The 11,281-nt window shown below is 32.3% G+C and overlaps 1 non-coding gene across 1 annotated transcript; it reads left to right on the forward strand.

The window, feature by feature from the left end:
• The first annotated feature begins 90 nt into the window (after nt 1-90).
• On the forward strand, nt 91-171 carry TRNAL-AAG. Its single transcript has one exon. It is a non-coding gene; the product is annotated as a tRNA-Leu (tRNA).
• Nucleotides 172-11,281: the final 11,110 nt, after the last annotated feature.

Here is an 11,281-nt window from a genome sequence, read left to right on the forward strand (position 1 = left end):
TGGGGACTACATGGATTTTCCCCTTTAGGTTTTTTCAAAAACTTTAATAATATAATATATACTTTAAAAATAGCTTTACAAATGCAAAATGTTGAGATGGCCGAGTTGGTCTAAGGCGCCAGATTAAGGTTCTGGTCCGAAAGGGCGTGGGTTCAAATCCCACTCTCAACATTTCTATTTTTTTTTTGTTTTTTTATTTAATTTTATTTGAATTATGCCCCTCTCAAGATGTAATTTTTTGTTTTTAAAAAAACATTGTTTACTAAAATCCATGTTACAATATTTGCTAAACTTAATCACTATTTTTTTTATATTCTTACCGTATTTGCAAAACAAACATGTCACAAATATATATATTATACTGTGCTATAATTTAAATTTTTATATAGAATGTGCCGATAAAATTAATATAAACATAAACAAGTATTTGTAAATTTGAGAGACTGAAATCCTCTACCACTACATATATAAATATGTGTATATTAACAACATTATCAAAAATCTTCTAGAATATCTCAATACAATGAAGAGTAATTGAAACCGTATATATAATTTTTTGTTTAAAAAAAAACATTGTTTACTAAAATCCATGTTACAATATTTGCTAAACTTAATCACTATTTTTTTTATATTCTTACCGTATTTGCAAAACAAACATGTCACAAATATATATATTATACTGTGCTATAATTTAAATTTTTATATAGAATGTGCCGATAAAATTAATATAAACATAAACAAGTATTTGTAAATTTGAGAGACTGAAAATCCTCTACCACTACATATATAAATATGTGTATATTAACAAACATTATCAAAAATCTTCTAGAATATCTCAATACAATGAAGAGTAATTGAAACCGTATCAAAATTATGGTAGTGAGTTGCCGATATAATCAACAAAAGCATTATTGTACATAGAAGAAAAGTATACACCAAAACGTTAGTTGGATTGATAGCATGAAAAAGTGTTATATATTGAAGTTTTAAAGAGTTCACAAATCTTAATCAAACCTATCATGAATGTGTATGATCAAATCAGGATAAATTCATGTATCTTAACAAATGAAAAAGGAAAAAAGAGTTAACAAAAAAATTTAAAAACATACACACATTGTTGGCTCAACCAGAAATCAGCTATAATTGTATTCGGAGACATATATAAGATTTCATATGTTCAACTAGAAATTATTCTTTAGTTGTCTTCTGTGAAATCCCTCACATTATTATAAAGTTTTTGTTCTGTATTTAACAACAATGGCTGAAGATCAAACAAGGCTAGAACAAAGTAATAAGTGATCTGAAATACATTTCCTAACTTTACACCTTGAAGAAACCCGGTACACTAGTTGATCTTAAATGAAGAAGAAAATGTTAATTAACCAAAGCTTAATAAATCCAATTAATGTACACCATAAAATCACATTTCATCATAAGCTTGAAGTAATTAAATTAAAAACAAACGAAAACATACCGATAGTTTGAACCTAAACAGGATTCTCAGATTTGAAAGAAGAAAGAAGAAGAAGAAGGTGGCTGATGTGGTGTTAGGATGGCACATGTGGCATTATAATCCACGTGACACATGCCAATGGACAAGTGATGTGGAAATCCGGCAACCATGTTGGATTGCCGGCGTCCACGTCAGAATAAATTCACCGAAATCCTTTAAGTAGCATCTTTTTGAAACAAAATGAAAATGGGGGACCATTTTGATACAAATTAAAATGTGGTACCCAAACTGATAATTGGCTATAATTTGGTGATCAACAGTAATATTTACTCTCTCTAGGGACATTTGCTTGTTTTTTAAGGTATGAAAGCTGTTCTCAAACTGACTTTGGTAGCACACAAGCAATGATATTAATACAATTAGTTTTCTATATTTAATTAAACCAAAAAGCAAAGAAGAACTAAACCCCAACCTCAATGTCACCATATTAAACTGCAAGAGATTATCCTCATGCTGGTACCTCCAATGACCACTGACGTCCTCGGCTGCTCGTCTCTGTCCACGAAAGCCAAGCACAACACTGCTTATGCCTGTAAGGCGGAGTTCAGAGCCAAATTTAGAGAATCTTACGAGCAGGGTTAACGCCCATAAGGACCATCCAGAGGAGCTTACGATCAGGACTTACACCCGTAAGAGGGGTCGCAAAGGGCAGCACAGAGAAGTTTACGGTCCATCACTTATGATCGTAAGCTGGGCCGTAACACAAACATAAGACCTTACGGACGGAACATACGACTATAAGGGTACCTGTAAGGCTTGTGATCCATCTTTCCCAGGCTCCTTACGACCACGTCCTTACGCCCATAAGAAACCTGTAAGCAAACAAGTATATAAAGGCCTGATGAGATTTTTAAGGCATCTTTTTGCCTAATCTTAGATCGAATCTCCCATCATCTCTTAGAGGTGAGGCAAGGGGATGAAGGAGACGGATCTCCAGGTTTTTAGAGAGGATAATATTTGATATGTTATGTGACAAGAATAAATTCCCATATAGCATAGACATGCCGCAATTTGAGAGGATTGTGAGTAAACCTCTAGTTAGGGTACTATGGAGTCGATTGTCGCATCTCTTAGTCTTCCTGAGTGTCTAATTTGTAATCTCCATGCTTCTTGCAATCATGTAGAGTGGGGGTGTGAGGGATCACATCTGCCTTTTGTATGCAACTTAGGGATAATCACCTTTGCAAGAAGGATTATCAACTTAAGAGATTCTTGTTAGTCGTAATGAGATTTTATAGAGTGTTAATGTGATTGTAGGGTGATTATACCAGCATTGTATAGATTTAGTAACTATTCACCTTTGCAAGAAGGGTTTCATATTATTTAGGAAATCTCTTTGTGCAAATAGAATTGCATGTTAGAACAACCTTTATCTAGCACTTAACAAACCCTAGATGGATACTATGCTCGGACATTACTTATTCTCCTGACTTTCTCAAATCCATAACTTCCATCTTTCTTTTTTTTTGCTTTTATTACTTTGCACATCATTCACTCGTTTAGTTAGGCTAGTTTTCAGGATCTGAATTAGTACTAGTATTCTCCATCTTCCTTATGAATCAATATCCCATTTTTTAGCACTTTATTACGAGATTAGCACATACACTTGCGTCCCCATCAAAGATCCACAACCAAAGTCAATCAAATTTTAAACCCTAGAGTTCATCTATGCCTAAACACCTATAAATTAGTTCTCCATCAAAGGAGAACATACATACAATCCACTAGAGACAAGAGAAATGAATGAAGATATGAAAACAACCTTTTTTTTTTCTTGCTCCTAGAGATGCCGTTGAACTCTCCTCCTATCTTCCACGAGCCTCCAAGGATGCTCCTCGATGGCTCCAATAATGTGCTAGATGGTGGGTGAGTCTCCTCTCCTTGATGGATAGCCGTAGAAAACTTGGAGAAGCCTTTACACTACTTTTATCTCGCTTGGCCATCCAAAGATTCAAAACGTAAATTTTCAAAACCCTCATTGAAATCTTTTATCCCTAACCCTTTTACGGACTACATATGGGTGTAAGGAGCTAGAGGTGATGGGTCATGTGCCTTACGGGAATCTTACGGCCATAAGCTCCGCCTATAAGGTATTTTGTCTCGATTTTATGGTTCATCTTATGACCTTAAGTGCTGGATCATAAATTTCTCTGGATGGCCCTTGCGACCTCTTTTACGAGCATGTGTGACTTCTGGTAGGCTGGGTCTTACAGTTCATCTTATGGGCATAAGTCAAGCTCGTAAGGTCCTCAGTCTATAGTTACGCTAAAGTGGTTAATATTGAAAATGAGAGAAAAATTCATACAACATTGATATGTAAGTATTTTTTTATTACAAAACAAATATAGGATAATACAAAGAGTATCACAATAATTTTGCAATTTATTATCCAATAATTATGCAAATCAAATGGCAAACAACTCAAAACATACCCGTAAGGTTCTCTGGATGAGTCTTATGACCATAAGTATAGTCCTAAGAAGATCGTAAGGTATTCTGTTTTGCCTGTTTTTTTGTTGATGATATCGAGAGAGCTCAATCTTTTTTGTTTTAGCTTGAAATTGCTTCTTTAAGCTCTTTCCTCTATTTATGCTATGCCCGTCATCTAAAATCACATTCTACACTATGTTAAGCATCATCTTCCAAATAAACTTCAAAATAAATAATAATTGAGTGTAGAAAATAATATAAAAATATGTATTATCATGCACTTCTCCTCCTTCCCATTATGGATATAATATATACAATCAAATGGTTATATAAATTGAATTGTTAAATTTTTATGTTGAGAATTTTGTTGGTGCTTCTCTACTTTAAATCCATATATTTGGCAGTATGTGTGCCAATTTAGTTTTATATTATAAATTCAAAGATAGTGTTCTTTTTTCTTTTGTTGGGTAGAGGAGATTTTTTTTTTCATTATAGCATATATGAAACAAATTTTAAAATTTAGAATGCCTGTTTTAATAAAAGTCTCAGAATACTAGTTAAGGTTATTATTATTATTATCACAAACATATTAACAATTTATAGGGAGAAAATGAAGAAAAAATTTCAGTTTTATCAAAGAGTTTGATTATAATAAAAAAAATGTTGATGCAAAAAACATTTAAAAAATGATGATTTAAAAGTAAAATTTTTGAAGTTAAAGCGATTACAATTGGAAAAATATAAATAGTTCAAACAAAAGAGTGCAATTTAGAAATAAAAAATTTGGGTTTAATTTTTAGACAATATCTTCTATTAAAAAACTAAATGCCTAATATATATCATGTTGAGTTAAAGTGAACTAAAAAATTAAGTTTCTAATATTACTGGATCCATGTTTAAGCAATGAAAGAGTTGTTGATGCTAGGAATTACAATAGTTTTATAACATTGCTTTGCATGGAAAGAAAGGTAAAGATTGAAGACATGCAACATGCGGGATAAAGGAAGAAGAACATGTTTCAAAGGTAACCACTGGTGGGGATCAAGACGAGAAATTAAAGAGATATTGTAATGCTCAAGACAAGAGGTTATTATAAATAAACACTAAGTTAGAGGGAAAGGGTTAGGGTTTGGATGATGAAAAAAATTGTTAATACGTTTGTAATAATAATAATAATAACCTTAACTAGTATTCTGAGTCTTTTATTAAAACAGTCATTCTAAATTTTAATATTTGTTTCATATATGCTATACTGAAAAAAAAATCTCCTCTACCCAACAAAAGAAAAAAGAACACTATCTTTGAATTTATAACATTAAACTAAATTTGCACGTATACCGCCAAATATATGAATTTAAAGTAGAGATGCATTAACAAAATTCTCAACATAAAAATTTAACAATTCAATTTATATAACCTTTTGATTGTATATATTATATCCATAATGGAAAGGAGTAACGAGAAGTGCATGATAATACATATTTTTTTATATTATTTTCTACACTCAATTATTATTTATTTTGAAGTTTATTTGGAAGATGATGCTTAACATGGTGTAGAATGTGATTTTAGATAACAATCAGAGCATAAAGAGAGGAAAGAGCTTAAAGAAGCAATTTCAAGCTAAAACAAAAAAGATTGAGCTCCCTCGATATCATCAACAAGAAAACAGGCCAGACAGAACACCTTATGATCTTCTTAGGACTATACTTATGGTCGTAAGACTCATCCAAAGAACCTTACTAGTATGCTTTTTTTTGTGTTGTTTGTCATTTGATTTGTATGAGTACTAGACAATAATTGCAAAATTATTGTGATACTCTTTGTATTATCCTATATTTGTTTTGTAATAAAAAAAAACTTACATGACAATGTTGTATGAATTTTTCTCTCATTTTCAATATTAATCACTTTAGCGTAACTTTAGACTGCGGACCTTACGAGACTGGACTTATGCCCGTAAGATGAACTGTAAGACCTAAGCGCATAAGCAGCCCTCATATTGATTGAGAATTAAAAATGAAACCTCTTATTCTCTTGTTTCTAAGTAAGCTAAGAAAAACATTGTGGAGTGGTATTAGTTTATGTTAAAATGAAACCTCTTATTCTCTTGTTTCTGAGTAAGCTAATAAAAACATTGTGGAGTGGTATTAATTTATGGTAAAATGAAACCTCTTATTCTCTTGTTTTGTAGGTAAACATCCAAAAAATAAGGTCTCCAGCTTTTCATGCTTTCTTTGTTAGAGCTCACTATATGTATGATAAGAAAGACTGCTTTTTTGCATGTGATTTTTTAGGCTATGATTGTTGATTTAGGGCTATTGAATTTGGATACTAATAGAGAATTTAATGTATTATATGTCAAAATTTTATGATGATCTCTCATCTTGGACTGCAAAATACAAAACATTTGATTCTGTTAAGTATTTGCCATGTTAATTAAGTATTATATGTTGTAGCATAATGGTGAAAATTACAAGCCATGTTATAATTGAAATTATTCTCGTGTGCATATTCAGGTTATTAGATCATGTAAAAACATTAACCAATGTAGTAAGTTAATAGCAGGGGCACATACATTTGGATGGTATATTGGTATGCACTTGAAATCTAGGTTTACATGAGCTTACATTGTCATACGTGTTGGTGAATGATTAGAAAGATTTGATTTATCAATTGACTCAACTTTGGATCAACAATTGATAGGCAATTAGGGTATAGTCAGAAATCTTAATGAGAATAAGATCTAAAGTTTTTACTTCCTGTCAATAGCTGTGATACAAAATTTCAATGCGTGATACTTGATCCGATTGATGTGTATGCTAGAATTTTTTTTTATAAATTGACTTTGATGCTTATGTTCACTTTATGTATCCAGTTATTCCTTTGGTGCATGCTATATGACCTAATGAAATGCTATATGTTCAAGTTATATTTACTTTGCATTCTTTCTTTTGTAATGTAAAATAGAGGTTGTATGTTATATGACCTAATGACTAGCATTAGGTAATATAAAATAGGGCAGTAATGTCTTAAGGTTTGTTTGTGTTAATTTTAAATGTTGAAAAATTCAGATTACTGATGTCACGCCCTGAACCCAGTTCTATGGATCCAGGACACCGACAAACGGCTCTACACCTACAAGGCCGAAACCAAGTAGACATACAAGGCCTCAAAACTTGATCCAAAACAAAACAAAGAATCAAACTCAGTGAATTGCAAAAAAATAGTACAAACTTACAATTATGAAATTAATAAAAAAACTGTTCAAGGGCTGCACAGAAATCCTGTCCGCGTTACCTGCGTCTAAAAATTCATAATTTATAGGATACTACTCCAAAAATTCTGAAATTTTGCAGGTACTTAGCCAACGTTGAACTCTACAAGTTTATTGTTATACTCTCCTCCAAATTCAGCCTCTAAGGCCTCTAAAATTCGAAGAGGGGTTTCTGCTATGCTAATAGAAATTTCTGAATCTTATCCTCAATTTAAATCAAATCAACATCCTCACCAAACCATAACCTTAACTAGAATCAAATCAATAAAGAGCATTAAAAAAATTCAGAACCTTACCTCAAAAATAACAGTGAAACAAAATACGTGACGACGAGACCCTTCTCCCATCCTCGTCGCCGACACCACCCACAAATAGGGAGAGAAAGAGATGAGGTAAGTCTCTCTCTTTTTTTCCCCCTAAACGGTGATCTAAACCGAAGAAGGTGAAGAGAGGCTAGGGTTTTAAAACTAAAAAAACAAAATCAACGGCTAGGATTAAAAGTAAAACCAACGACTAGGATTAAAAATAAAAGCAATGGCTAGGATTTGATTAAGGGGTGGGGCTCACAATCTCCCCTACTTTAAAAGAGTTTAGTCCTCTAAACTCAAACTTTAACCATCGAAGCAGACTTCCAATAAGATTCAGACTATGAAAAAGTTCGAGCATCATCGAAATAGCTGATAAGATTCAAAGACTAATAAACTCAAACAAACTTGAATGATAATACTTCTAAGGATGATGATCACAACAAATGGGCCTCAAACAAAGTTAGGGTTTTTTTCACCAACTTATATCAAACATAACTTAAAAATCAATGCCTAGGGCATCCTCTAGTAATCATCAATCTGAGGATCCATGATCATGTTACTTGACATCCAACTCTCAAATAGGATTTTGAACCGCAAATACTTCACCACCATTATAATCCATCAAAAGTCGATTAGAATCATCAATTCTTGTAGCATCCCATGGATATGATGACTAAATCAACTAGGTCCAGACAATATTAAAATGCCATCAGTTTCTTTCTCATCCACTGGAATACATGTTTCCTACTAAAATCACCCGACACTATTATCATAGATCTAATTTTACAACCATCAAGCATCTCTCAGGATAAGGGAGAACATTAAAATTATGCACATATTCAAGTCCAAACAATATCAGGACACTCATAATTTTTCCTCATTAACTAAAAATCAGATTGCTAAAAGAACCAACAAAAATCATAAGTCAAAACTTCATTGTATATAAATAGGAATAAAAGACATTACTCATTTTGGAAACAAGTAGCCTTGACAAAAATTCCGAGCTCAACAAATATCTTTTGCCTTACTAACATCAACAATGCAATAAATTATCATTACATTAGCTATCATCAAGTATTCAGAAATCTTAAATTTATTTGATTTCATTTTTCCGCAAATCAAATATTATAGCAGTACTTAAACTTGTCAAACCTCATGATTTCTATTTCAAATAAATTTAGACTCACCAAGATACAATGTGACCAAGTTCCATAATATTCTTAGCTTTCTACAAATTATGGCATCAATATGAATCTCACCCAATTTCAAAACATTTATTTTCAAGGCTAGTCTTACAAGATTATGAATATCTTTCAAACTACACATCCAATTGTAGAAATATTTTATAGACAAGTAGTTAAGATCATATTGAACAAATTCTCTATAATGCACTTTGGCCAAATCTTCCTCTAGAATCATGAAAAATACCATTTAATCTTCAAGTCATGCACAATAGTAATATCCAGAGTAGACCTAATTATAAGAGAATATCTCTTAGGATACACATCTAATAAATTTGAAATTTTGCAGGTAGATAACTATGGATAAATGCTACAATTATCTAGTTTTAAACTTCCCCAAATTCTATATCTATGGTATCTAAATTTGGACAAATTTTCAGACAGCTCAAATCAAAATCTTGAAAGTTACAATTCCTATGCTTCAATATACAACCATACAAGAGCTCAACTCTAATCATTTTTTTTTTCTAATCATCATATCTGAAAATTTCAAAATCCTTATATTCTCTTCATATCAAATGACCAAGTCAAATAAAATCAAATATAATACAATCCTACAAGATCCAATTACAAATTCCAACCAAAGTAAGAGTTCTCCATCAATTCAAAATATCAAAAACAAACACTCAAATCCTGACATGCAACTTCCAACAACGAAATTAAAAAAAAATGGCATCTAGATGAATAGAGACACCCAATCCTTTCTAGTCCTATAAAGTCTAAAATTTTCAATCGACGAGATTATGGAAGTATATGAAAAATTGATATAGGGAGGTAACTAATATACATGCTAATTAATTACCGACAATCCATGACCACATAATTTTCTTTACTAATAATAAAGAGAGTCACTAGTAGACTTTCCCTCGAAAGGGTGTTAAAAACACCAAGTCAATAACAAAAGACTAATCAAAGACAGAAGTTCAAGGATGCAAATCAAAGCTACAAGTTAGGTCAAAACTAGAACTAAACTTTCTATCAGACACATTAATATCTTCAAAATTTTACTAAGGCTCTGATACCATTAAATTTGTCACGCCCCAAACCCAGCTCTATAGACTCGGGATGCCGACAAATGGTCGTACACCTACAAGGCCTCAAAATATGATCTAAAATAAAACAAAAAATCAAACTCAGTGGATTGCAAAAAAATAATACAAACTTTCAATTATGAAATTAATCAAAAACTGTTCAAGGGCTGCACAGAAATTCTGTCCGCGTCACCTGCGTCTAAAAATTTATAATTTATAGGATACTATTCCAAAAATTCTGAAATTTTGCAGGTACTTAGCCAACGTCGAACTCTACAAGTTTATTGTTATACTCTCCTCCAAATTCAGCCTCTAAGGTCTCTAAAATCGAAAAGGGGTTTCTGCTCCAAATTCATATATGTGGGGGTCATACAAATATACAAAACACACTTCTCACATATATATATATATATATATATAACTATAACAAAGCACTCCCGGACACATCTAAGCATTAGAATGACCTAGTATTTATGTATTTATATGACAAAGCATTCCCGGACACAACTAAGCATTAATTATTATGACCCAGTATTTATGTATTTATACGACAAAGCATTCCCAGACACAACTAAGCATTAGTATGACCAAGTATTTATGTATTTAACTGTGTATATATAATTGGAGAGGTTGTGGCGGCGCGAGGCGTCTACAAAGCTGCACCTTATTAACCTCCAGTGTAAGGTGTCTGCAGCTCCACCTCCACCTTGCCCAAAAAGCACAAGAAGAGCTTCCAGGACCATCGTATGCAGCGCATGTTAGGAAAATCAAAGAAAAACACACGCAAAAAACACTAAAAAAGAAGAGAATATTTTTTGACATGGTCAACAAACTCACGTCCTTTCTATCTTTTTATATTGATATTGATAACTGAATTCAAACTAAGTTACCTCGCCACCAAAAAACTAAACAAATTCAAACTAACAAACTTATCTAAACATAATCTTAACATAATTTTAAATACAAATACATTTTATAAAATAAGAAAGGTCATAAGTGCAAACTTAAATACATAAATGCAACAATGCCTAAACGTAATATATAAATAACATAGGATCCTAAATGCAACAACAAGATTAACTCTAACATTCACCCCCTTAATCTTGTTATGTCTTCCTCATGTCCTTCAAGCTATCTTATCTCGTAACTCGATGAAAGGCTTTGTCAGGACGTCTTCAAGCTAGCTGCTCCTTCGTTTGGTTGTTCTCAACTTCGATGTCACCCTTCTGAAACACAATCACAAATGAAGTGATATTTAATGTCAATGTGCTTACTCCTTTCTTGATGTACTGGATTCTTCGTCAAGACGCTCAATGCTCAAAAATTCAAATGATAATACCAAGTATACCATAGCCATGCCAGATCTCCATGTTCTCCAAGCAAACACACATGATGTATTGCCTTAACATTGACTATATATAATCTATTCTTTGATCTCTTCACCCTTGCGAATAGCCTTCCACCTTTATCATAGACACACA

Source organism: Dioscorea cayenensis, chromosome 1 (assembly GCF_009730915.1).
Source record: "Dioscorea cayenensis subsp. rotundata cultivar TDr96_F1 chromosome 1, TDr96_F1_v2_PseudoChromosome.rev07_lg8_w22 25.fasta, whole genome shotgun sequence".
NCBI classification, from domain to species: domain Eukaryota; kingdom Viridiplantae; phylum Streptophyta; class Magnoliopsida; order Dioscoreales; family Dioscoreaceae; genus Dioscorea; species Dioscorea cayenensis.